General features: G+C 44.2%; 1 protein-coding gene across 1 annotated transcript in view; it reads left to right on the top strand.

Moving 5' to 3' along the window:
• The first annotated feature begins 18,436 nt into the window (after positions 1–18,436).
• LOC116312290 (NXPE family member 3-like) overlaps positions 18,437–27,310 on the top strand; it is a 31,038-nt gene continuing 22,164 nt past the window's right edge. The window contains exons 1-3 of the mRNA XM_039605366.1: positions 18,437–18,594; positions 19,978–20,047; positions 20,201–20,413. The gene's annotated coding sequence lies outside the window, so the exon portion shown is untranslated. The remainder of the gene's footprint in view (positions 18,595–19,977; positions 20,048–20,200; positions 20,414–27,310) is intronic.

A 27,310-nucleotide genomic window follows, 5' to 3' on the forward strand; every position in this document is an offset into this window, starting at 1 on the left:
CTGCTCTGCCCTTTCCTGTAGAGGGCGTCTGAATTATCAGTCCAGTCCAGTTTGTTGTTCAGATGAACACCAAGGTACCTGTAGCTGTCCACAGCCTCAATGTCCATACCTTGGATGTTCAGTGGTTGCAGTGGAGGATGTTTGTGCCTGCGGAAGTCTACCACCAGCTCCTTGGTTTTACTGGCATTGATCTGGAGGTAGTTCAGCTGGCACCAGTCCACAAAGTCCTGAGTCAGTCCTCTGTACTCCTTGTCGTCCCCATCAGTGATGAGGCCGACTATTGCAGAGTCATCAGAGAACTTCTGCAGGAAGCACTGGGTGGAGTTGTGGGAGAAGTCTGCAGTGTAGATGGTGAAGAGGAACAGAGCCAGAACCGTTCCTGTGGGGCCCCGTGCTGCAGACGACCCTGTCCGACACACAGCCCTGAGTCCTCACATACTGTGGTCGGTCGGTGAGGTAGTCCAAAATCCAGGTAGTGAGGTGATGGTCCACTCCAGAGTTCTCCAGCTTGTCCTTCAGAACCGAGGAAGAATGGTGTTGAAGGCACTGGAGAAATCAAAGAACATGATTCTCACAGTGCTCCCAGTGGTCTCCAGGTGAGCGAGGGAACGATGTAGGAGATGAATGACGGCATCATCCGCTCCAGTGCCAGGCTGGTAGGCAAACTGAAGTGGGTCCAGTGATGAGCTCACCAGGCGCCGAAGCTGAGCCAGGACCAGCCGCTCCAGGGTCTTCATCAGGTGGGATGTCAGAGCCACCGGCCTGTAGCTGTTGAGGTCCTTGGGGCGTGAAGTCTTTGGCACTGGAACAACACAGGAGGTTTTCCAGAGCTGTGGGACTCGTCCCAGCCTCAGGCTCAGGTTGAAGAGGTGCTCCATCACACCACACAGTTGGTCCGCGCAGGACCTGACGACCCTCGAGCTGATGCCATCTGGGCCCGCTGCCTTCTTGCCATTAATCCTCCTCAGTTCCCTCCTAACCTGGGTGGTTGAGAGAGACAGGCTGGAGCCTTGTGTTGAGTGTGTATTGGATGCTGTTGTTGGGGGTGGGGAGGAGTGAGCAGGGTGAGTAGAGGAGGTGTGAAGTGTCTGAGGTGGAACAGCAGCAGTGGGGGTGGGTGAGTCTGCAGCCGATGTTGGAGACTGCCTCATGGATGAATCAAATCTGTTGAAGAAATGATTCAGTTCATTTGCCCACCTCACATCCCTCCCAGGCAGAGAGTTCTGATGTTTGTGGCCTGAGATGGTTCTGAGGCCTCTCCAGACTTCACCAACATTATTTTGCTGAAGCTGGTTCTCCATCTTCTGCCTGTAGCTGTCCTTCCCATTCCTTATCAGTCCCCTCAGCTTTCTCTGCACCCTTTTCAACTCCTCTTTGTCTCTGGATTTGAAGGCCCTCCTCTTCTGCTTGAGGACGGCTTTAATTTCTGGGGTAATCCAAGGTTTGTTGTTGGAGAAACACCGTACAGTCCTGGTAGGTACGGTGTTATCCACACAGAAATTAATATAGTCAGTAATGCATGTAGTAAGGCTGTCGATGTCCTCTCCGTGGTCGTCACAGATCACCTCCCACACAGTCGACTCAAAACAATCCTTAAGAGCCTCCTCGCTCTCCTCCGACCATCTCTGCACTGTGCAGGTGGCTGGTGGCTCCCTGCGCACTAAGGGCTCATACACAGGGACAAGGTGCACCAGGTTGTGATCAGATCTGCCCAGGGGAGGGAGAGGTGATGAACTGTATGACTGTATGCCAATGCAGAAGAGGAAGTCCAGTGTTTTATTGTCTCTGGTTGGGCAGGTCACATACTGGGTGAAGGTGGGCAGTGTGGAGTCCAGTGAGGCATGATTGAAGTCCCCTGATATTATGAGAAGGGCTCTCGGAGATTGTGTTTGCAGTCTGCTGACCACAGAGTGGAGAGAGTCACGGGCTGCATCCGCGTTGGCCGAGGGGGGGGGGACATACGCTGTTATCGCGATAACATGCGAGAATTCCCGGGGCAGGTAGTACGGACGCATGCTAACGGCTAACAGCTCAATGTCTCTGCTGCAGAGTTGTTCTTTCACAGTGATGTGCCCAGGGTTACACCATCTGTCATTCACAAACACTGCCAGTCCCCCTCCTTTCCTCTTACCGCTCTCTCTCGTCCTGTCCGCTCGCAGCATCTGGAATCCCGGTAGTGTCACGCTCGTGTCCGGAGTTAGCGGTGTTAGCCACGACTCCGTTAGCATCATGATGCTACATTGCCGGTACTCCCTCTGTGACCAGGTTAGCGACGTGAGCTCATCCATCTTATTGGTCAAGGATCTTACGTTTCCAATGATTACAGAAGGAAGAGATGGTCGATAACGCGCTCTTCTCGGGCGACGGCGCCCTTCCCAGCACGACACCCCCGTCTTTTCTTCCTCAGCTCGCTGGGAATGTCGAGTCTGTCCGCCGGCAGTACCGCTGCGGGACGCAGCGCTAACAGCTGATCCCTACTGTAAACAAAGGATCCCTGCACTGGGTCCCCAGACACGGGTGAAAAAAGTAGAAAAAAACTAAGAAAAACAACCAGAACAAGCACAAAACGGTAGAACATGGTTGCAGAGTCTAATTACTAATACGTTAGTTATAAAAATTACGAGAAGAAAAAAGATAAGAAAGAAAGAAACTCAGAATGAGCAGAGCTGCTGTAACAGGCTGCCGCACACGGGGGGCGCCGGAAGTATAAATGAGGGACCACTGTAAATACTTTTTCATGTATTAAGTAATGTCAGCGTAGTAGTAGTAATCAGTGTTGGGAAGGTTACTTTTAAAATGTATTCCACTACAGAATACTGAATACATGCCCCAAAATGTATTCTGTAATGTATTCCATTACGTTACTCAATGACAGTAACGTATTCTGAATACTTTGGAATACTTAATATATTATCATGCTGTTTACAACTACGTGAATGTACTATTGCTGTGATTTATTACTGTTACTGAAGGTCCGAAACGTAGTAAAGGGACCTCGGGCTAATACGTCGGGTTCGTGTCGGGCTGGTAGCCGAAAACTAGCTTTACTTTGTTGTCTGGGTCAACTTTGCTTGCGGAGACAGAGAGGCGTTGAAAGGCTGCTCCAACGGAACTTATTTTTCCCGGAGGAAAACACGAACACAGTGTACAGTTGAGTCTTAATAGCTTACTTACAAATGGGCTCCTCAGGCTCTCTTCTTGGCTGCTGTGGTTATTATTATATTTACATGCTTCCAGCTCCCGTTTTGCTCCGTGACAGCTCGGACTTTTCCTTTCTCTCCTCCCTCGCTCACAGACACATAACGGGTATGGTAGTCCATTCTCCCTGCAGCACGGACTACACTGCCCATGATGCTACATTCTTTAGAGCTATGCCTGTAGCAGTCTGCCTATTAGCTTAGCACAACAACAACAACACAAAGGCGCTCTCTCACCCAGGAAACACGCAGAGAGAGAGCGTCACCCTGTAACCATGGCAACCGTAACGCTGCCGCCTGGAACAACATTAACAACAGAACGTAGCTGTCAAACAAACCCAAACAATCCTGACCCGCGACAATATGAAACAGGGAAGTACCGCCGTGTATTCCATTTATTTCACCAAAGTAACTGTATTCTGAATACCACCTTTTTAAACGGTAACTGTAACGGAATACAGTTACTCATATTTTGTATTCTGAATACGTAACGGCGGTACATGTATTCCGTTACTCCCCAACACTGGTAGTAATAGTGTCAGCAAAAGCCCGAACTCTCAGAGACATTTTGTTTGTTTTCCTGGAGTCGCTGTGTTGCAACCTCACTTGTTCATTTTGATTTTGATGCACAAATATAATGAAACAATTATTTAGACAAGTTTAGGATTTAAAATATGTCAGGATGTGATCTGTGTTCAGTTTTGCAGACTTCTTGTTGATATTTCGTCTTCATTGTTACTGAGTTGGGTTTTCTTTCATGTTTTATTATCATCAGGAGATGATACAGTAAAATATTCACAGCCTCGCTGTCATCACAGAGACTTTATGTCACTTATTCATTAATGTCATTTTAAAAAGTTGAATAATCAATTATTCAACTTGAGCTGTATTTATTGATTTCATGAATAATACGAACACAAGTGATTCTGTTTGTGATCCATTTGGTTTGTTGTTGTTTTCTGTGTAAATCTGAACGTGTTTTCTCTGATTGGAGGATTTCGAGGGTTAAAGATGCTTCTGGAGGAGCAGGTTGTTTTCTGTGAACTATTTTTTTTTTTTTTGGCTATTTGTTTTACTTTATTGTTAAAGAATAATTTAAAATCTAAGAAAAAAAAGATGAAAGTTTTCTAAGAATGTCAGACTATTTGTACTTAAAGCTTTCGTCATCGTCACTGTTATGCTTTGGACTCGAGTATTGTGAGGACTCTTTCAAAATAGCTGCCAGGTGTGTGTGTTTACCTGTCAGTGCAATGAAAGCACACAGGAAGAGAAGAGGGCTGAGCATGTTGAAGAGGGCCAATCAGCTGGCAGAACCCTGAAACACAATTTTTGTCACCTCTGATCGGACAGAAAGCTGCGAGATATGTGAAATTTTAACATTTATAGTCAGTTTATTTAAACTTTACAATTTTCTAAAAAGTTTAATTTCAGAAATGTAAAGTTTGAAGCCTTCACCATCCAGAGAATAAAATATGATCATGTGTTGTTTGTATTAAGTTCACTTCATTTGTGTTGTATGGAGTCATAAATACCAAACATTATTTCCTTTTGACTTATAGAGTTCAGTATTTGCCTCAAGCATAAACATGAACTGTGTTTCTGTGGAAAACCAACCTGTGCTGTGTTTTTAAATCTGCTGCTGACAAGAACACAAAAACCAGTTATTGTAGTTTGAAGTGTTTAATGTGTTAAATTATATGCAACACAAACACAAACCCTGTCACAGCAATGTTACAAAGAAACAGGGGTTGTTATTTATCATGGTTCAATGACCCTCTTAAGGCACGACCCCCACTGGCCTTTAAATACGTGGGACTCTCCACCCTTTTGTTTTTGAACTGAAGAAACTTCTTGGATGAGAAGTGAAACATCTTCAAGTAACTTAAACAAGTCCAGTCAGTTTTCTTTCCAAGTTCCTTAGACTACCATCAGTCGGATGGCTGAGATCCATCAATGCAAAATTAATACTTACTTTTCACATTTTATGAGTTCATGTGACAAAGTGGGTGAGAACACCATTTGTCCATATTCTTAGTTAACATTCTTGTTTTGATTTAGCCATATCTCATATGTATTCTGTAATTGGCAAACATGTACTATCCCAGGTTTGTTAATGTTTTGCACCTTTACAGATTATATAACATAACATCTTGGTTTAAATCAAGTCTGACAAAGTTTGTTAAGTTAAAATGTTATTTATTTTAATTGGTTTAGTTTGAACTCACCTTACTTACCTGTGTTCCAGGAACAAAAAGGAAATGTAGGAAGTGTGGCAAATGAAGAACTGAAGCAAATGAGCGTGCTGTGTGTGTAACACCGGAACAAACATTACCTGTCCTTTTATTAACTGCACCAGTGTGCTGGTCACAGCTGCCAGCTAACTGGGTAAGGGTGTCATGAGTCTTTAGCTCTGTGCACTGTTTTAGTGAACATATTTAATTTTAAAGTAAATTACAGGGCTTTTCCCGCCTTTCTGGAGGGCTTATATTTCTATCTATAAGTATCTAATATGCATATCCACATAATTATGGATTATTATAATTATGATATTAGAAAAATCATTGTATTTTTAAAAAAAATAAGAAACAGAATATATTGGATTTATATTTCAAATATGGAAAAAAAAAATGCTGATTTTACAGCTGCAACATTATCTCTATAGTTTAAACATTTAATAAGCTTTCTGCCTAAAAGAGCAAAAATAAATAGTTCAGATAACTCTCCAAAAGTTGATTCTGCTCCGCTGAGATGGTTGGTCAGACCTAAAATCTTTTCTTGAGTGTGTTACAGTCTCATGCCTTTATTTTTCAGGGCTGTGTCAACTTAATACTACACTATGTAACTTTATAACACTTATTAATAAAAAAGCATAGCATTATTGAGGCACTGCAAATTATTTAATCCCAACAGTATGAACAGTATGCGATGGTTGAAGTAGTAGTGTATTGTTGTCCTGCTAACAGGTCCACTGCAAATGAATCAAGATCATCTTGTGTTACAAGTGTTCGTGACTGTGTTCGTGACTTCTAAAATAAACACATTTTTTTTGTGCCAGATCAGATAATTTCTTACCAAGCACTTGCACATGCTTTAAATTCTGTTGTTCTCACACGTTGAAAGCTGCAGTGTGTTTACATATCTGTGTTCCCATCGATACCTGAGCAGCAGCTTTCTGTAGCTTTGAACAGGACTTACAGACAGGTCATAGACTGTAGTGCTGATTACCAGTACTGTGTGTGCTACGTGTCTCTCATAGAGAACTCATACAGCTCTCCATTTTAAGTCTGTGCTCACTGCACAAACCCAGATCTCACTCATAGATGATCCAAAGAAAAACTGTAAAATGTTGAAAATTATTCACAGCAAAATGTAAATTGTTTACAGCCTGCAACAAAGCACAGCTTTTGCCTTTAGGGGTGGTTATGGGTAGTTTTTCTTTTCACAGTGAATTATGTGATGAGTTGATGAGAGATGATGAGAAATGCTGACTGGTAAAAGTGTCTTTGCAGCAAACTTACAACCAGCAGCATTAGAATCAAAACTTGAACTTTCTGTCCAAATTTCACTATCACTGCCATCATAAAGCATACTGCATACTTACTGAAACATTTAGTGGTAAAAATAACCATTAATTACGAGCTTCCTGGAGTGATGAATCCACATTTGACATTTTCAGCTTAAATTGTCGTTATTATTGCAGAGGAGACATGTCAGGAGACATGTTCTACAGTGAGTGTTTATGACCAACTGCGGAGGATCTATCAAGATTTGGGGCTAGATTTCAGCATCTGGACCAGATGGCAGTGTGGCAGCCACAGGTGACAGAACAGATGCTGTAGCTGCAGGCTAAATATAAAATATAAATATAATATAAATATTGAAATATAAAGAAAATAGAAAAACAATTATCAATATTTGCATATACATGCATAAATATATGTGTGTGTGTGTGTGTGTGTGCGTGCGCGCGTGTGTTTTCCAAAAATATGCCTTTTTTTAAAAAAAACTCTTTGGCCCAATAAGCCACTAAATAGTACTATTAGTATCATCAATCAAAAGTTATACAGATCTGCTTGGACAAAAATGTTTGGCATATTTTATTGGATTTTCACAAACAAAACAAAACAGAGAAACATGTAAGGAAAGCTTATATTACCAAAGCACACTTACAGAGTATTTATACCTACTGCGTTGCAGTAAGGTTAGGAGGTACCGGCCAGCGATTCCATCTGTTATTATGGGGAATGTAAGTTCAATCCCCAAAACATTGGATGAACTGGCAGCTCTAACCAGACATCAGAGGAGCTACAGGGAGTGCAGCCTGATGTGCTTCACAGAGTCGTGGCTAACTGCGCTAACTCCGGACTCACACGTAAACATGGATGGTTTTCATCTGATCCGGGCCAACAGAACAACGGAGAGTGGTAAGAAGAGAGGAGGGGGTCTGGCTGTGTTTGTGAATGATAGATGGTGTAACTCTGGGCATTTATCTATCAAAGAGACGCTATGCTGTAAGGACATTGAGCTGCTAGCAGTTAGCATGAGACCGTACTATCTACCGCGAGAGTTTACACACGTTATTATGATAGCTGTGTATGTCCCGCCCTCTGCTAACGCTGCAGCAGCCTGTGAGGTCCTGCACACTGTAACCAGCAGACTCCAAACACAGCAACCTCAGGCCCTTTTCCTGATCTCTGGGGACTTTAATCACATCTCCCTGTCCTCCACTCTCCCCACCTTCACCCAGTATGTCACCTGCCACACCAGAGACAATAAAACATTGGACTTATTGTATGCCAACACCAAGGAGGCATACAGCTCATCACCTCTCCCTCCCCTGGGGGGCTCAGATCACAACCTGGTTCATCTCCAGTCTGTGTATAAACCTCTAGTACACAGAGAACCAGTTGTGAAACGCACAGTAAGGAAATGGTCAGCAGAGACTGAAGAGGCCCTGAGAGACTGTTTCCGTTCTACTGTGTGGGACAACCTCTGCAGCCCCCTGGAGGATGACCTCAACAGCATCACAGACTGCATTACGGATTACATGAACTTCTGTGTGGACAACACCGTACCCATCAAAAAGGTACGGTGTTTTTCTAACAACAAGCCATGAATAAATCCTGAAATTAAGGCTCTCCTCAAGGAGAAGAAGAGAGTCTTTAGATCTGGAGACAAACGGGAGCTGAAAGTTGTTCAGAAGAAGCTGAAATGGAAGATAAGGCAAGGAAAGGAAAACTACAGGAGGAAGATGGAAGAGCAGCTGCGACAGGACAACATCAGAGGGGTTTGGAACAGCCTGAAGACAATCTCAGGACAAAAACCAACCCCCCAGGCTGCAGGAGACTTGGGGTGGGTGAATGACCTAAATGAATATTTTAATAGGTTTGATCAACCACCCACCCCTCCCACAGCATCGTCCCCCCTGCTGCAATCTCCCTCATCTTTTAGGACTGCCTGTCTTTCATCTCAGGACTTCACACCTCTCAGCTCCCAGCCATCAAACCCACCCCCAGCTTCTGTGAACTCCAACTTACACCGCCCTCCCCCAAAATCCCCTCTCTCCATCTCAGCACTTCAAGTGATGAATGAGCTTCGCAACATCAAGGTGCGGAAGGCTGCAGGTTCAGATGGCGTCAGCTCCAGGCTCCTGAGATGCTGCGCAGATGAACTGTGTGGCATCCTAGGATATCTGTTCAACCTGAGCCTGTCACTGGGGAAAGTACCACAGCTGTGGAAGACATCCTGTGTGGTACCGGTACCAAAGACCTCCCATCCCAAGGACCTCAGCAGCTACAGGCCGGTAGCCCTGACATCCCATCTGATGAAGACCCTCGAGAGGTTGGTTCTAAACCATCTGCGCCCCCTGGTGAGGTTTTCATTGGATCCACTGCAGTTTGCTTACCAGCCTGGCATTGGGGTGGAGGACGCCATCATCTACCTCCTGCACCAAGCTCTGACTCACCTGGAGAAGCCTGGAAGCACTGTGAGGATCATGTTCTTTGATTTCTCCAGTGCTTTTAACACCATCCAGCCCAGTGGTGTGTCCCCAGTGTCCTAGTGGATCTATCACAGAATGCCCACAGCATGTAAGGACACAGGGCTGTGTCTCTGATACACTAGTCTGCAGTACGGGGGCCCCACAGGGAACTGTGCTGGCACCGTTCCTCTTCACCCTCTACACTGCAGACTTCTCCATCAACTCCCCAGGCTGCCACCTACAGAAGTTCTCTGACGACTCTGCCATAGTCGGCCTCATCACAGGTGAGGGCGACTCAGAGTACAGACAGTGGACTCTGGACTTTGTAGACTGGTGTCAGCAGAACCACCTGCTGATCAACGCCAGGAAAACCAAGGAGTTGGTGGTGGACTTCTGGAGACGCAGACCCACCACACTGACACAGAGAAACATCCAGGGAGTGGACATTGAGATAGTGGACTCTTATCGGTACCTGGGTGTTCACCTGAATAATAAACTGGACTGGAGCCACAACACTGATGCTCTTTACAGGAAGGGTCAGAGCAGACTCTACCTGCTGAGGCGGCTGAGGTCATTTGGAGTACAGGGAGCGCTTTTAAAGACCTTCTATGACTCTGTGGTGGCATCTGTCATTTTTTACAGTGTGGTATGTTGGAGCCTCACGCCTCCTCCTCTCAGCTGTTGGCCTCAAGTTAGCTGTGTAGCCCTAGCTATATAAATAGCTCATTTATTTAAATAGTTCATTTATTGTGATGGTTAAATGCAAATGCGCACTGTGTTCAAGAATGTATACAAACGTCTGTTAGGTATGTGACAAGTGTCAGTTAAATGCACAGACTTTTTATTTTTATTTTGAGGTGTATGTTATTACTTTTTTTTATAATGTTATTGGTATGGACTACAGATCCAGCCAACACTGAAGTAGTCTCAGGTAGAAGGGAAGGGGTAAGTGGGGAGCCGGGTACGCTCTGCAGGAAGAGATGAGCAACTGTGTCGTGGGAAGCAGAGTTCATAGAAAGGCGACAAACTTATTTTCAGGTTGATGGTCAGTTAACTGGAGTGGAAAACGGTTGTATCGTACCGTGAGGTAAATGTGAATTTTGTTTGAGACTTGTATTTTAAGTTACCGTGTAAAACGGGCTAACCGATTACCGCGATTAGCCACCAGCTTAACCTAGCATGTTGCTTAGCTCATGTCCTGCTCTCTACTCATGTATTTAGCTAGTGCTAATATTGCAAAGACAGAATGTAATAGCATGTGAACTGGCATTTAGCCAGGTTGTGTGATTTGGTAGGAGGAGACGGATGTCTTGTTGGCAAGCCAGAGAGGTCCCTTCTACTGGTGTGTTGAACTTATGTGTTAACGTGGGAGCACGTGGATACGGCAACTGTGAGTGCTGCCGCCGCGCCCTGCTGGTGGCCTTAACCCAGTTTCCCCCACTATCCTTTGAACTGCCTGGAGGCGTGAGTACTGTTGTGTGCACGTACTTTTTATTTTTACTGCTTGGCAACAAGTCAAGCGGCCATGTTGTTTTAGGTCCCAACGCACCCGAGCCACGACTCAGGCCTGCAACGAGGTGTTTGTTAACAGAAAGACTGTTGCAGGTAAGGTGTGTATGTCGGTGAGAGTGTGTGTGGGCCCACAATATTATTTAATTATTTGGTTTCAGTTGATGTTAAATATGTTACCATTGCTCAACAAACTTATTTTCTTTTATGTTTTGGAACCAATCAGTCACTAAAGTGGAGTTAAATTTGTTCTCTGCCCCCCCATACCCATGATTTATAGGATGGTTAGGGAAATGTTAAATAGTTTCAGCAGAACATGTAAATCTATTCTTAATGATAGTTTTCCTTTTAGAATAAAAAATAACACACGAGAAAAGACATGATCCAACTTTGACCTTAACAGGTTAGTGTGGGAGGCTGCAGGAATGTGAAAAGGGAGCTGGTGGCCAAGGCGTGCTCATTCTATTCTCAACCCATCTCTCAAATATCAGAACAAAGTTACTTAAATAAAACATTTTGCAGTAAAGTCCCCACATTCCTTTTTTAACCCTTTGAAACAATAAAGGTAAAACCTGAGAATGAATCCTCTGTCTTTAGTGTGAATAACTCTTACAGGTTAATCCAGCCCTTTAAAGGTAACAGACTCCTGGGGCCTACTGTTCAGGCAATAAAACTAAACCTAGTCATTGAAGGATGCCTGGATTATTCCTCGATTTCAGGGTTATGCTTAGGGTATTTGGATTTTGTGCTTCTTCAGACTTTTCAGTTTCAGCACAGCGTTTTCAAAGATTTCGTTTTTGCACCAAGTTTTAGTTTGCTTTTAAAACCAAAATGATCTTGCAAAGCAGATCAGTTTAGGTATAGATCTCAGGCACAGGCTGAGTGCTGGTGCACAAAATGGCATCTAAAATATATAAACACATGTACAGGGTTTAAATCAAATCAAATCACTTTTATTGTCACGTCACATGTGCAGGTACACTGGTACAGTACATGTGAGTGAAATTCTTGCGTGTGAGCTTCACAAGCAACAGAGGTGTGCAAAAATACAATAACATGAAACAAGCAAAATATAAGGATGGCTAAATCTGAGAGTAATAAATATATGTACAATATAAGAGTGTATGCATTACTGGCTGTGTATACTAAATATGTTTTTCTATGTGTGTGTGTGTGTGTGTGTGTGTGTGTGTGTGTGTATATACATATTTTACAAATTAAATAGAGTAAACAATAAAATAAAATATATAAAATATACAGAGGTTGGTAGTTGACATGTGCAAAACAGTGGCTTCTCAGGCCCTGGTTTTTACCAGAGTAGGCAGAGTAGACAGTAGGAGAGAGAGGTAGTGAGAACTGGGTGAGTCCCCCCACGCATTGGCTCCAACTGAACTCTGCATTGCCTGCTGGGTAATACTGATAGGGTGAAGAAAATTACAGCCTTCTAAACTGGAAAAACACATGACTCATTTTCTTATTGTCTCAAAACCCACTTGATAGCCCTGGGCAAAACAGTTTAGATGTCAGGACAGATTGAATTATAAGTTGCATCTGCTTTTAATAAGTTAAACTTGCTGGGCTGCATGCTTGCTATAATTATGAATCTATTATTGTGGTACTAGTGGTTAAAACTAGGGGCAGGAATTTAACCCATTAATTGCGATTAATTAATTTGAAAAAAAATAACACGTAAAAAAATGCATTTAATTACACTTTGCATTCCAAGCAAAGGGTAACTTTTGTTAATGCACGATTTCCTGGTATACCAATTACACTAATGCACGCATGAGAGCTACAAAGAATCAGAAGAAAACGCGTTGCTAGGACTGATCGGAGGCAAATTTCATTTCAAAAGACTACCCGATGGACGCTTTGATAAAAGCGTGGTTTTGTGCAAACTATGCAAAAAGGAGTTTGCATACCACCGAAGCACTTCAAACTTACAGTAAAATCTAAATGCAAAACATGTTGCAGCAAACACAGAAACTGTAGGAGCTGTTAACACTAGCAGTTCCAGTTCGGCAGCCCAAACTTGATGAAATGACTGGCTTCAGTACCAAAATTAGTAAGTCAACAACGGACAAACTTACAAATTCTCTCGCAAAATGGATTGCTCTGGACTGTAGACCACTATCAGTGGTAGAAAATAGGGGTTAGAAAATCTGCTACAGTTAGGGTCAGGTGATCCAACTCTCCAACTGCTTTGCCGAAAGACTATTTCAAGTAAAATTCAACAGCTTTATGACACTGAAAAGCAAGCAAAATTAAATGCATTACAGACAGCCCTGCTAATATGGAGGAACTACACCAGGAGCAAACAAGACTGGGGCAACAGAAAGAGCCACTCATACAGGATCCCACATAGCAGACAGGTCTCGCCCAGATCTGGTGTCAAGCCGGCACTGCTGGCTGACTTCTGGCATGGTAAGTGGTATGCCATCCAGATATGGGCCAGGCCTGGTGTAGATGGTACTGTTCATGTGTTGGCATGCCACCACTGGCCCGATTGTGGTTTGGTTTATGTGGCCCAGGCTCGTAGAAAACAGGTCTGGCCCGGATCCGGCATCAAACTGGCACTTCTGACTGACTGGTGTCATGGCAGGGTGTATGTCAACCAGATGTGGGCCAGGTCTGGCAATCATGGCACTATTTATGTTCCTATTTTCCTGTTATAGTCCAAAAACCCAACTGCCATGTTGCAATACTATACTGCTATGGTAACCAATGTTTCAAATGCAGATTTGACAGGTTTGTGAATGTACACTTTATCGAAAACCTGAGGGTTTACTCATGTTTACCACTGGGTGGCTGTAGCTCAGGAGGTAGAGCAGGGCACTTACTGATCGGAAGGTTAGTGTTTCGATCTCTGGCTCCTCCAGTCTGCCTGTCAAGAGTATGAATGTAGTTAGGAAGCATTCAGTTTAGAGAGATTAGGTGAATGTGAAATGTTGTATAGAGCATTTTGGGTAATCCAAGAGAGTACAAAAGCGCTATACAAGAATCAGTCCATTCACTGTCTGAACAGAGTTTCGTCATGTTACTTTTGCACTGTTATGTTCTGGCACATGTTGTTATTACATGGCTTGATTAAGGTACACATTAGGCTGACATCTGGGACCAGAGCTGAAACTGTTCTGGGCAAGCACCTCTTGCAACCAACTCTGGCAAACCAGATCTGGGCCACCAAAGGGCTGTCATTCTTTGCGGTATGTGGGCCATGTGTAAGCACATTGTGTTGGCTAGATCCGGACCATACCAATTTTGCTATGTGGGTATGTTTCCACGGATGGAATTTAACGCTGGATATGGCTTCTTGTCTAATAAAGAATCAAGAGGCTATTTTTGCTGCTTTAGACAAACAAAAGCAAAAGCTAGTGTGCTTTTGTTTTAACTCCATCAGAGCTGGTAAAACTCCAAAAGCTGGCGACTGTCCTTGAGCCATGCAGGAAAATAAAACTATTTTTTAACTTATTGTTACCATTTCTTGAAAAAGCCCTATAGTTGTCAGTTATTGTGTAGATTAATAATTACTTTCTTGAACTGTCTACTACAGGTTTGTGACTGAGCTTCTTGGAGGTGAGACGCATGTCTCATGTTCAGTGGTTTTATGTGCTTTCTGTCACCTGCATCACACCATGGAGGTCTCCGATGATGACTCAAACTACATGGTGAAATTTAAGACTGCCTTCACAAAGGACCTATTACAACGTGGAGCTACACTCAAGTTATTCTGTGTCTTTATGCTGCAAAGCTTCTTCTTCTTCTCTCATTCTCTCCCCCTCCCTCTCCTGTTGCTACTTCAATCATGAAACTGATCAATGATCAGCTGATCGGCTTTTCTCTCGTTTGTTTATCGCCCACTTTGTGCCAGAAAGAGGAAACCAGCGGATGTCGCGCTAAACAACAGCAGCACGTTTAAGCTTCATCAGCTGTTGTTAGAATTGATTTAATATTAATTTCTAGCATCAGCTGATCTTTGCTGGAGCCACAGCTGTAAAAGCTGCTGGTCATGATATCGGTTTGTATATCTGGTGAGAGGGAAACATGAAGATGAAACCAGGAGATGTCCTTACTGAATCATCAGAGCTGAACAGGTGATGGAGAAACAGGTTTACCTTTTAGGTGACATGAATGAGTTGAAGGGAAGTTATGAACTGTTTCTGAGAGACAAATAACACCAGGATCCTTTTCTAAGTAGCTGACAGCTGGTAACTGTGCAGGGGCGGGTTTAGCAAGGTTTTTCCAGGGGGCCAGGTAGGGCATTAACGGGGAAAAGGGGGCACAAAGAAATACTTTTCTTTCTTATTCTCATTTAAAATGTCTCGCTTTTACTAAATAATTATCTGAATCTTACAACCAAAATTTGTATCTGATGTAAAATGTATAGAAGTCATACATATACCAACAAGACAGTGTACATCACTGTCACAACAGCGTCTGTTTTCATTCAAAGACTTTATGGCTTTTCCTATAATACCTGGTGGGCCGGTCTCTAGTCAAAATGCCTGGGCCCATTTTTTTGTCCCAGTCCAGCCCTGGGCACGACACGCAGTGAATTAATCTCAGAAGGTGCATTAAAAAATAAATGGCTGGGCCAGCGGTGCACATGGCAAATTAGCTCGCATAGACACATTAGTTGTGCCGCTTCTTAATGACGGTATCTTAGTTAACAACCCCAACTACGAGATTCTACCAGTGTCTCTGATACACTAGTCTGCAGTACGGGGGCCCCACAGGGAACTGTGCTGGCACCGTTCCTCTTCACCCTCTACACTGCAGACTTCTCCATCAACTCCCCATGCTGCCACCTACAGAAGTTCTCTGACAACTCTGCCATAGTCGGCCTCATCACAGGTGAGGATGACTCAGAGTACAGACAGTGGACTCTGGACTTTGTAGACTGGTGTCAGCAGAACCACCTGCTGATCAACGCCGGGAAAACCAAGGAGTTGGTGGTGGATTTTCGGAGACGCAGATCCACCACACTGACACCGGTGAACATCCAGGGAGTGGACATTGAGATAGTGGACTCTTATAGGTACCTGGGTGTTCACCTGAATAATAAACTGGACTGGAGCCACAACACTGATGCTCTTTACAGGAAGGGTCAGAGCAGACTCTACCTGCTGAGGCGGTTAGGGTGATTTGCTGATCTTGCTGATTTGCATTGGTTACCCATAAAATATCATATCGAATTTAAAATATTGTTAACATTTTAAAATTATAAATAATTTAGCCCCTAGCTATCTTGTTGATCTCCTTAGTCCATATGTCCCTCAGGTCTTCAGCCCAATTACTCTTGGCTCAGCCTAGATCTAGACTTAAATCTAGGGGTGACCGTGCTTTTACCCTGGTTGCACCTAACCTGTGGAACAACCTTCCCATTGCTATCTGTGCGTCAAACTCCATTTTATCTTTTAAATCCCGTTTAAAAACTCACTTATTTAAACTAGCTTTTCCATCTAGTTAGTGTCCCTATTTTATATTTGGGTCAATTTTTTATCTATGTACTTTATCTTTTAGTTATATCTGATCTTAGTAACTTTGTTCTTATATTCCCTTTTAATCCTGTATAATTAGTGCCCTCAACCTGCTGACATATGTGGTACTTTGTTAACAGTCTTTTATTTAATCATGTCTTAATTTTCCTGTTTCTATTGTAAAGCACTTTGGTGTACCGCTGGTTTTTTAAATGTGCTACATAAATAAAGTTGTATTGTATTGTATTTGGAGTCCAGGGAGCGCTTTTAAAGACCTTCTATGACTCAGTGGTGGCATCTGTCATTTTTTACAGTGTTGTATGTTGAAGCAGCAGTTTATCGACAGCTGCGAGGAAGAGGCTGGACAAACTCATTAGGAAGGCCAGCTTTATTCTGGGATGCACTCTGGACCCAGTGCAGGTGGTGGGAGACAGAAGGACTCTGGCCAAAATAACATCTCTGATGGACAGTCTCTCACCCCAAGCATATAAATGTTCCTGAACTGCAGAGCTCCTTCAGTGACAGAATGCTGCATCCTAGATGCATGAAGGAGCGTTTCTGCAGGTCCTTCCTCCCTGCAGCTGTCAGACTGTACAATCAGAACTGCTCCCAACATAGAGGTTTACGTCAGCGCTGTAACTTGCACTATTTTATCAACTGATTCCCACTACAACCTGGGTTTGCCTCTTATCTGTATTTAATTTAATAAGTAACGGTACAGTACTATTTTTGGTAACCATTGTCCTTGATGTAAATATGTAAAAATTGTGTATGTTTCTGTTCTGTGTCCTGTGTCCTGTTTGTTTGTATATGTGTCTTTCTGGCTGCTGTTACATCCAAATTTCCCCTTCCGGGACAATTAAAGGATTAAAGGATTCTCTCTAACAGGAGCTTTTGTGTTAAGTTGGGTTTGGCTTCCTCCTCTGTGGCCCCTCTGCCATGTGGTGTACACAAAGCATGAACTGTTTTTATTGGAAAATTAAAAAACTAAGCAATGCGAAAAAAGTGTACTTAAACAGTGTATTCATTCTTGGGCTAGTACTGTTTTCATTGTATCTCCTGCCACTTGGTGCAATCTTCTGAAAACTCAAAATTTCATTTCATCTATATGCTCATGATTGCCAGCTTTATCTACCTTTCAGTCACTCTGATAGCTCCTCGATTGGACTCCTGCTTGATTGTCTTAGCAATGTTAAGTCATGGATGGCTCTAAATTTTTAACATTTTAATGAACATACAACGGAAGCAATTTTATTCGGTCCCAGTTGTTCCTCTGGTACCCCAGAAATTGACTTTGCTGCTCTCACTCCTTACCTGAAGAGCTGAGTTACTAATCTTGGGGTAAAAATTGACTCTGGGCTTTGTTTCGATCTCCACATTAATGCGGTGGTGAAATCTCCATTCTATCACCTCAGATGTCTGTTGAAGGTTAAGCCTTTTCTTTTCAGGCGTGACGTGGAAACTGTCATCAATGCTTTTATAACCTCACGCTTGGATTACTGCAACTCAATTTTATTAGGGGTTGGCCAGGGCACTCTGTCATGCCTGCAACTGGGGTAGAATGCCGTCGCACCGTTTTTAATTGGTAAAAGAAAATGAAAAAGGGAAATGCTCTCATTTATGGAAACAGCCAGTGGGATTGTGTTCTGTTTGATATGCATTTAGTAATAAGCATTTAGTGACTTTGAGTAATATACAACATCAGTGTGGAAAACAAGCAAGCAAGCAATTTATTTATATAGCACTTTCAGAACAACTCCCAGGTGAAAACAAAGTGCTGTACACTTGACATGCCAAAAATGATACATAGAATTAAAAAAAGATGATTAAATAATGATAAAATGATGATTAGTATTAAATTTAAAATAATAAAATCAGCACATTAAATTAAACTGAAACAATAAAATCAGGGTCATACTGTGTCATAAGACAAGGAGTAAAAATGGATTTTAAGACGTGTTTTAAAAGTAGACAATGAAGGAGCCTCTCTAATGTGCTGGGGCAGATTGTTCCAGAGATGTCTGACAACAGTTTTTAACAACTGCTATTTTTAGAGTTCAGAACTGCTATCCAATTAAATATGAGTCATGAGTGGTAATCTTGTCAGACAGGTAGCTTATATATCAACCTGTTTGACATCAGTTGGGAGTCCTGGGAGGTACCACAAGGGCTCCATCCCAAGGAGGAGCACAGAGGCTACTTTACTGTTTTTCAACCAGACCATGAAATGCTCTTTTGTTTTTTAAAAATCCAAATCTAGTTGAGCAAGTCACAGTGTGCTACAGCCAGTGTTCACTGTTCATTGATCACGATAAGTCCACTTTCTAAAATGCAGGTTTATTCTCGCCTTCCGAAATGTGGCTGCATTTTCCTACTATTGGCTGTCTTTGTATTCATCTCAATGATATATGTCATGGACATTCTCGAGGTGAGAACTTTTTTTCTTTACTTTCTTTCTTTCTTTCTTTCTTTTTTAATTATATTTTTATTGAAGAAAAAAAAAGGACTTGTTACAATAAAGTGCACTGATATTATTTAGTAAAAAAAAAAACGAAAAAAACCCCACCTTTTTCTTGTTTTACAATCTGATAACAAAAAAACAAAAAAACTCGGTGGCTTGACAGTCCATCCATCCATTCGCTTCCGCTTATCCTTTCCAGGGTCGCGGGGGGCGCTGGAGCCTATCCCAGCTGTCATAGGGCGAGTGTGACAGTGTGTTACATAATGCAGCATGTTTAACTTATTTACAAAGACTACATTAGGTACATATTATGAAGTCGAGGGTCAACCTGACATTGTACAATACATGGGAGATACACCAATTCAGGGCCTGTCTTACCTAAATTCAGGGCGGATGGGGGACACAAAGCTAATCCATTTATTCCATATTTTGTAGAATTTGTCTTTTCGAATTTTTAAAAAGAATGTTAATTTTTCCATTTTAAATATTTCGAAAACCACATTAAACCAATCCTCAAGTGTTGGCGGAGTTGGATTTAACCACTTTCTGGTTATTGATTTTTTGCTGGCCGCTAATAGCGCTTGTAAGAGTTTTGTGTCCCCTTCCCGGACCGAGCCAGCAACCAAGCCCAAGTACAAATTTACAAAATTGATGTCAAATTTTATCTTAAAAACCTCGCACAGAGTTTTATGAATTCCCAGCCAGTAATTTTTTAAGTTGGGGCAGTCCCAAAAGATATGGTAATGATGTGCCTCTTCTGATCCACATCTTCTCCAGCATTCCGCTGTCCCATTTTTATATTTAATTTGATGAGGGGTTTTGAAAAGTCTAATAATATTCTTCCAGCAGTGGTCTCTCCAAGATAAAGAACTTGTTGAGTACCAATGAAAATTACAAATCCTCTCCCAGTTGTCGTTTGTTATACCCATCCCCGATTCCAATTCCCATTTAATCTTAACATTTTGAGTAGTATCCTTCCTTGCTTGAAGGAGCACATCATATAGTTTGGAGATTGCCTTTCTCAGAGAACTATCATATGCTTATTTAACTATCTTAAAAATTTCTGACTCAACCGTATTTGGGTTTGGGATATTGCAATGTTTGTTAAAATAATCCCTCATTTGAAGAAACCTGAAGAAATCTACTTAATCTTTCTCCGGAGAAATTGATAAATGTGCTGGCTTCCTCACTCAATGTGCCCTTCAGTTTCGTCAGCAACCGCAAGCTTTCTCTAATGATGGTGCTAAGATCGCATATACCGTTCAGTTACTCCAGGACTGAGCTCTGATTTGGGCTCAAGCTGTGCTTCACGCCAACCCTGACATAACCTATTCTGACTTTCTGGATAAGTTCAAAGGTGTCTTCGACAGAAAATCCACCACACTCACAGCCGGCCAGCGCCTGCTCGCGCTCAAACAAGGTAAGCGGAGTGTGGCTGATTTCTCTATTGACTTCTTCACCTTGGCTGAACAGACAAAGTGGGGGGAGGAGGCTCTTAAGAGTACATTGCTTTCTAATGTTAACAAAGAAATAAAGAAAGAACTGATGCTTCGTGAACTGCCTTCCTCCCTAGATGCGCTTATGACCCTGTGTGTCCGGGTGGACGACAGAGTGCGCGCACACCGGAGCGCACACACACGAACGGGACAGGAATCACTGGATTGTCACTGGACCTCTCCAGCCGGCTGCGGGCCGCGCGACTCCGACACCTGTGATGAGGAGGAGCCCATGCAGCTTGGACACTCACGGCTGACACCTGCGGAGCACCAGCGCCGTCTGGCCGCTGGTGAGTGCGTCTATTGCGGCCGTAAGGGTCACTCTGTCTACTCGTGCCTGACGCTGGCAAAAGGGCGCGCTCACTAGTAATTGAGAGGGTGCTGGTGGGCGATCTGTCTAGTAAAAACCCTCTCCCCAGACTTCTCTTACCGGCCAAACTTCGGGTACAATCTGTTTTTCACTCGCTTTCAGTACTCATTGACTCTGGAGCTGAGCAGAACTTTATTGACACCTCGCTTGCTGCCAAACTAAACATCGCTTTGGAACCCCTGTCGCACCCTCTCCGCGTTCACGCGCTCTCTGGTCACCGCCTGCCCGATATCACTCATGTCTCGGAATTCCTTTCCCTGCCTCTCTTGGGCAATCACACGGAGAGGATTTGTTTCTTTGCATTCACGGCTCCGCTCACTCCGCTGGATCTCGGTCACCCCTGGCTTGTGCTCCATAACCCGCACATTGACTGGGAGAAAGGTGATGTTCTAGGTTGGAGTGTGAATTGTCACATGAATTGCCTTTGGGCAGCCACGTCACCCATTCCGCTTCCGCCCTCTGACTCGCCGTCCGACCCCCCGGATCTCTCGGCGGTCCCGTGGGTCTATCATGACTTGCGAGACGTTTTCTGCAAGGATCGGGCGCGGTCCCTTCCCCCCCACCGCCCGTATGACTGCGCTATCGATCTCCTTCCGGGAGCTCCGTTGCTGTCTAGCCGCCTATACAGCCTCTCCCAGCCGGAGCGGGACGCTATGGAACGTTACGTCTCTGAATCGCTTGCTGCAGGCTTGATTCGTCCCTCCTCCTCCCCGGTTGCAGCTGGATTCTTCTTCGTGGACAAAAAGGATGGTTCGTTGCGCCCGTGTATCGATTATCGAGGCCTTAATTTAATCACTGTCAAGAACAAATATCCTTTGCTGCTGCTTCCTCTGCTTTTGAACTGCTCCAGGGCATGACTGTTTTTACGAAGCTGGACCTGCGCAACGCCTACCACCTGGTTCGCGTCAGAGAGGGGGATGAGTGGAAGACGGCTTTCAATACTCACCGGGGGCACTTTAAGTACCTTGTTATGCCTTTCGGCCTCACCAATGCTCCCGCGGTTTTTCAAACCATGGTAAACGAGGTGCTTCGTGACTTTGTTAATCGCTGTGTCTTTGTTTACTTGGATGATATTCTTGTTTTTTCTAAGACACTCGCGGAGCATCAGGTGCATGTGAGACAGGTGCTGCAACGCCTCTTGGAGAACCGGCTTTTTGTGAAGGGGGAGAAGTGTGAGTTCCACACGTCTGCAGTAGCTTTCCTGGGCTATATCATCGAGAGGGGGAATCTACGAACCGACCCCGGAAAGGTACGTGCAGTGGTGGAATGGCCAGTCCCTCCCAATCGCCGCCAACTGGAACGTTTTCTGGGATTCGCCAATTTCTACAGGAGATTCGTTCGCGATTTTAGTAAGATCGCTCTCCCTCTCACTAAACTTGTCATGGTCCTGGGTCGGTGACCCAGCGCTTTAAGTTTATTATTATCATTCTTCTAGTTTATTCTGATTTTGTATTTGTTCTTAGGGTTTGAGTTGTGTGTTTCTATCATCCCTACCTGTGTTCTGTTCGTGTCCCCAGTTGGTTGTGTAAAACAGTCTGTGTGTTTCCTGTTTTACTTTGTAGGTTTGTGTCTCGTTATGTCCATTAGTTCCAGCTGTGTCCCCGCCTGTCTGCCATTTCCTAATTACCTGGTGTGTGTATTTATACTGCGTGTCTGCCTGTGCTCCTCGTCGCGTCGTCTGTGTTCATCCTCCGTGTTACCCTGTGTACTCTGCATTACTCTGTATCTCCTCTATGTGCTGTCCCTGCAGTTCTCCTCTCGTGTTTCAGGTTTGCTACTCTTTGGTTTAGTTTCTCCCAGTTTAGTTCATCCTTGGTTCTGTTTTGCCATCCCCACTTTATGTTCAGTATTCTTAATAAATCACCCTCACGTCTTAATAAGTGCTGTATTTGAGTCCTCCTTCCTCACCTCACACGGCCGCTGCCCCGAGCCGTGACAAAACTCTCTCCTGAAAGTTCCTTTTCAGTGGGATCCTGCCGCTCAGCGAGCCTTCACCCAGCTCAAGGAGAGGTTTTCCTCTGCACCCATCATCCGGCAACCGGACCTCACATGGCAGTTCGTGGTGGAAGTTGACGCTTCCGACTCCGGGGTGGGGGCGGTTCTCTCGCAACAGGAGGATGGTAAGCTTCACCCGTGTGCTTTCTTCTCTCGCCGTCTCTCGCCCGCAGAAAGCAATTACAACGTCGGGGATCGGGAACTCTTGGCCATAAAACTCGCCCTGGAGGAATGGAGACATTGGCTGAAGGGAGCTGCTCACCCGTTCATTGTTTGGACGGATCACAAGAACCTGGAGTACATTCGTTCGGCCAGACGTCTCAATTCTTGGCAAGCCAGGTGGGCGTTGTTCTTTGCTCGCTTTGATTTCACCATCACCTACAGGCCAGGATCCCGCAACGTGAAGCCGGACGCCCTGTCCCTGCAATTTTCCACCACGGAGGAGGAGTCGGACCCCGAACCCGTTCTGCCGGCGGCCTGTGTTATTGGAGCCGTTTCCTGGGAGACTGAATCCCTCATTCAGGAGGCACAAGAGACTGAACCGGATCCTGGGACCGGTCCGACTGGCCGCCTCTTCGTCCCTTCGGCTGTCCGCTCCCAGGTACTCCAGTGGGCTCACACTGCCCATTTCTCATGTCACCCCGGGGTCCTCCGCACCCTGTCTTTCCTTCGACACTACTTCTGGTGGCCCGCCATGGCAAAGGACGCCAGGGAGTTTGTGTCCGCCTGTCTGACCTGCGCCCAGAACAAGCTGTCGAACCAACCTCCGTCGGGCCGTCTTCTACCTCTCCCTACGCCAGGCCGACCATGGTCACACATCGCTCTGGATTTGGTCACTGGACTGCCTCCCTCGGCAGGTAACACAGCTATACTAACCATCATTGACCGTTTCTCTAAGGCCGCACACTTTATCGCCCTTCCTAAACTCCCCACTGCTCTGGAGATGGCTCGGCTCCTCACCTCACATGTATTCAGGCTCCACGGGATCCCCGAGGACATCGTCTCGGACAGAGGACCACAGTTCACTTCCCGAGTTTGGAAGGAGTTCTGCACCGCACTGGGAGCCAAGGTCAGCCTCTCTTCCGGTTTCCACCCCCAGAGCAACGGACAATCCGAACGGGCTAACCAGGAGTTGGAAGCTGCCGTCCGCTGTGTTGCCTCCCACAATCAATCAACCTGGAGTGAACAGCTACCGTGGATCGAATACGCCCACAACAGCCACACCTCCACCGCCACGGGTAAGTCACCCTTTGAGGCATCCCTGGGCTACCAACCACCTCTACTCCCAGCTGTCGAAGGTGAGCACTCTGTCCCCTCTTTACAGGCTCACCTCCGCAGGTGCCACCGTGCCTGGCGTGCTACTCGGGCCGCTCTACTCCGCACTAAGGAGCGCAACAAAGCCCTCGCTGACCGTCACCGGACACCGGCCCCTGAATACTCTGTCGGTCAACAGGTATGGCTGTCTACCCGTTTTGTGCCGTTGCGGGCCGAGTCTAAGAAGCTGTCACCTCAGTTCATTGGTCCCTTTCCCATAGACTCCGTTGTCAACCCTGTGTCCGTTCGCCTCAAACTACCATGCAACATGCGAATTCACAATGTTTTCCATGTGTCCCAGGTCAAGCCGGTGCTCTCCAGCCCGCTGTTCCCTCCCACCAGGGCCCCGCCGCCCCTCCCGGCTCGTGGATGGTCAGCTGGTTTACAACATCACCCGCATCATGGACTCCCGGCGCCGGGGCAGGGGTTTTCAGTACCTGGTGGACTGGGAGGGCTACGGGCTAGAGGAACTTTCCTGGGTGCCTCGGGCGGCTATTCTAGATAAGAATATGCTTCGGGACTTCCATCGCAGGCATCCAGGTAAGCCTGGTGGGTAGCCGGGAGGCTCCCGTTGAGGGTGGGGTAGTGTCATGGTCCCCGTGCCTGCCCAGCCGGCCTCACAAGGCTACACTTGTGTTTTTGCTTTCTCTCTCTCTCTCCCCTACCTCTCTGCCTGGGTGGAGCTCACTGCTGGCTCCCGCCCTTGGCTCACACACCTGTTGGCGATCAGCTGATTTCCCAACTACTATTTGAGGCTGGGCCACAGATCTTCTCATCGCTGGATGATTGTGCTACTGACGTTAGTCTCTCTTCCCAGCTCCCGTGGTCTTGTACCTTTACGCCCTACCTTCGTGACTTGTGAGTGATTTTTCCCTTTCTTGTTCCAGTTTACCTTCCCGGACCTGTGACCTCCCAGCTGTACGAACGTGTGTGAGTTGGATGTGAGGACGTGAGCGAGCGTGAGAGAGAGAGCCTTCCCCTAATCCCTTGCAACCCTGGATTTTTCCCCGTCACTGTATATATTATCCCACTGGTGTGTAAATAAACGGTGCTCTGAGACGTCAACCTGTTCTGCGCTTGAGTCCCTGCTTTCAGATTGTGACATTTTTGTTCTTCACCAGCAACTACAATACCTTTAATTTTGGTATTGTTTCTTATAAACTGACCAAGAGGCTCAATATAAAGTGCAAATAAAAGTGGTGAGACTGGACAACCCTGCCTGGTCCCTCTTTCTAGAATAAGTGAATCAGATAAATCTCCATTGACTTTCACGCGAGCCCTTGGTTTATCGTAAAAGGATTGTATTATTAAGATGGATTTATTGTGGAAACCAAAAGTCTTCAGTACCCTATAAAGAAAAAGCCATCTGACTGAATCAAAGGCTTTCTCAGCGTCCAGTCCCACCAACACTGCCTGGACCCCATCTCTGTTTATTTGTTCCATAGCATGTAGGGAACGCCTTATATTGTCCACTGTTTGCCTTTGTTGGATGAAACCACACTGATCCAGGTCTATTATGTCAGGTAAAATTTTTTTCTAATCACCATGCCAAAATTGCTGTGAATAGTTTATAGTCCAAACTTAATACACTAATCAGTCGATAACTGCTACATTCTGTCCTATCTTTACCCTCTTTGGGAATGATGGAGATAACGGCTTCCTTCCACGAAGGGGGTAATTTACCCTTTTGCATAATCCAGTTGAATGTTTTCAATAGAATAGGAAGCAAGTCCTCGTTAAGGTTTTTGTACCACTCTGCATCCCATACCCATCCGAACCCGGAGTCTTGCCTACTTTTAATTTAGATATTGGCAGGTGAAGTTCTTTGGTTGTTATTGATTGGAGTAAACTTTCATTTTGGAGATTCGTTAAAGTTGGTAGTTTTAATTTGTTCAAAAAATTATCAATTATTATTTCATCCGTTGTTTGTGGTTGGGTATACAGTTCTTTATAGAACAACTCAAAGCTCTCTTGAATTTTCTCTAATTGATTTTCAATTATCTTTGTGGGTTTTTTATTTTAAGAATTGTGTTTTCCAGTCTCTGTTTACGCAGTTTATAGGCTAAGACTTTAGAGGATTTGCTTCCTATCTCATAATATTTCTGCTTTAAAAAAATAATTTTCTTTTGAGTTTCCTGCGTATAAATTTCATGGATTTCGACCTGTATTTTTTTTTTTATTTCTTTTTTTTAATCTCAGAATTACCTTTGTATCCATCTTCCCATTGTAGTTGTTTTAACTTTGCCTGAAGGTTGACTAATTTTTGCAGCTTATCTTTTTCAGATGGGAGGTCATTGAAATTATTTTTCCTCTCATTACTGCTTTTAGGCCTTTAGGGTGTCCCATAATATGATTTGCAACACTTCCTCCATATCATTTAGTTGAAGAAAATCTTTTATTTCTTCTCTTAACTTTTGTTTTAGTATAGGATCGTTTAATATAGTTGAATTCAATTTCCACAGCGCCTTCCTTGCTTTCTTCTCTAAACTCAAAGACAATGAAATGGGGCTATGATCTGAAAGATCTATCGTTTTAATTTTACATTCCTTTACTTCTTTATGTTCAGTAATGATTGTACTAGAGTAGTCTATTCTAGAATAAGTCCTATGGGGACAGGAGTAGTGGGTATAGTTCCTGGTTTTAGGATGTAACTCTCTCCAAACATCAATTATCCCCAATTCCTCCATCAATTGATTACATTTTTTTGTAAGAGCATTTGAGCTAATAGATGCTCCAGACACATCTAGTTTAGGGTTCAATCTAATATTGAAATCACCTCCACAGATTACCAGACCTTGTGAATTCACCATTAAATCAAATATTTGTTTATATATTGTCCAGTTACTTCCCGGAGGAATATACACATTTATAAACGTCATTTCCTGACCTTCAATTTTACCCATAATTTTTTCAAACCTTCCCTCCCCATCCTGTAGTTCTGATATATGTTCATAATTAATTGTATTTGAAATAAGTATAGCAACTCCTCTCCTATGTCTTCCCTTGTATGAAGACGAAAATGCGTTTTTAAAACCTTGTCTTCTCAATTTATCATGTTCTGATTGACTCAGGTGGGTCTCCTGGAGGAAAGCCACCTGTGCCTTTTCCCTTTTTAATTTAGACAAAATCTTACTTCTTTTAACCGGATTTAGAACTCCATTTACATTAAAGGATATTAATTCAATTGGTTCTCCCTGCATTCATACCTTACAATTCCCCCCTTTCTCCCCCACTTCATATAAGCTGCTGCCTCGTAAACACAGTAAAACAAAAATTGCCACCAAAAATAATAAAAATAACTAAATAAAAATAAATAAATAAAGTTGTGAACACTTAACAGTTCTCCCTCTTCTGACTTCCACCCACACGGTCCTCTTTCTGACCTGTAGCAAGTCCGAGGGAAAGTCTCCAACCTAAAATGAGTTGCAGGGCCCTCTACTGTGGCAACAGTCATGATGGTCCTCTCCCCTTTTGTCCCTTTACTTCGATCAAATTACTTAACACATTT

Source organism: Oreochromis aureus, linkage group 3, assembly GCF_013358895.1.
Source record: "Oreochromis aureus strain Israel breed Guangdong linkage group 3, ZZ_aureus, whole genome shotgun sequence".
NCBI lineage: Eukaryota > Metazoa > Chordata > Actinopteri > Cichliformes > Cichlidae > Oreochromis > Oreochromis aureus.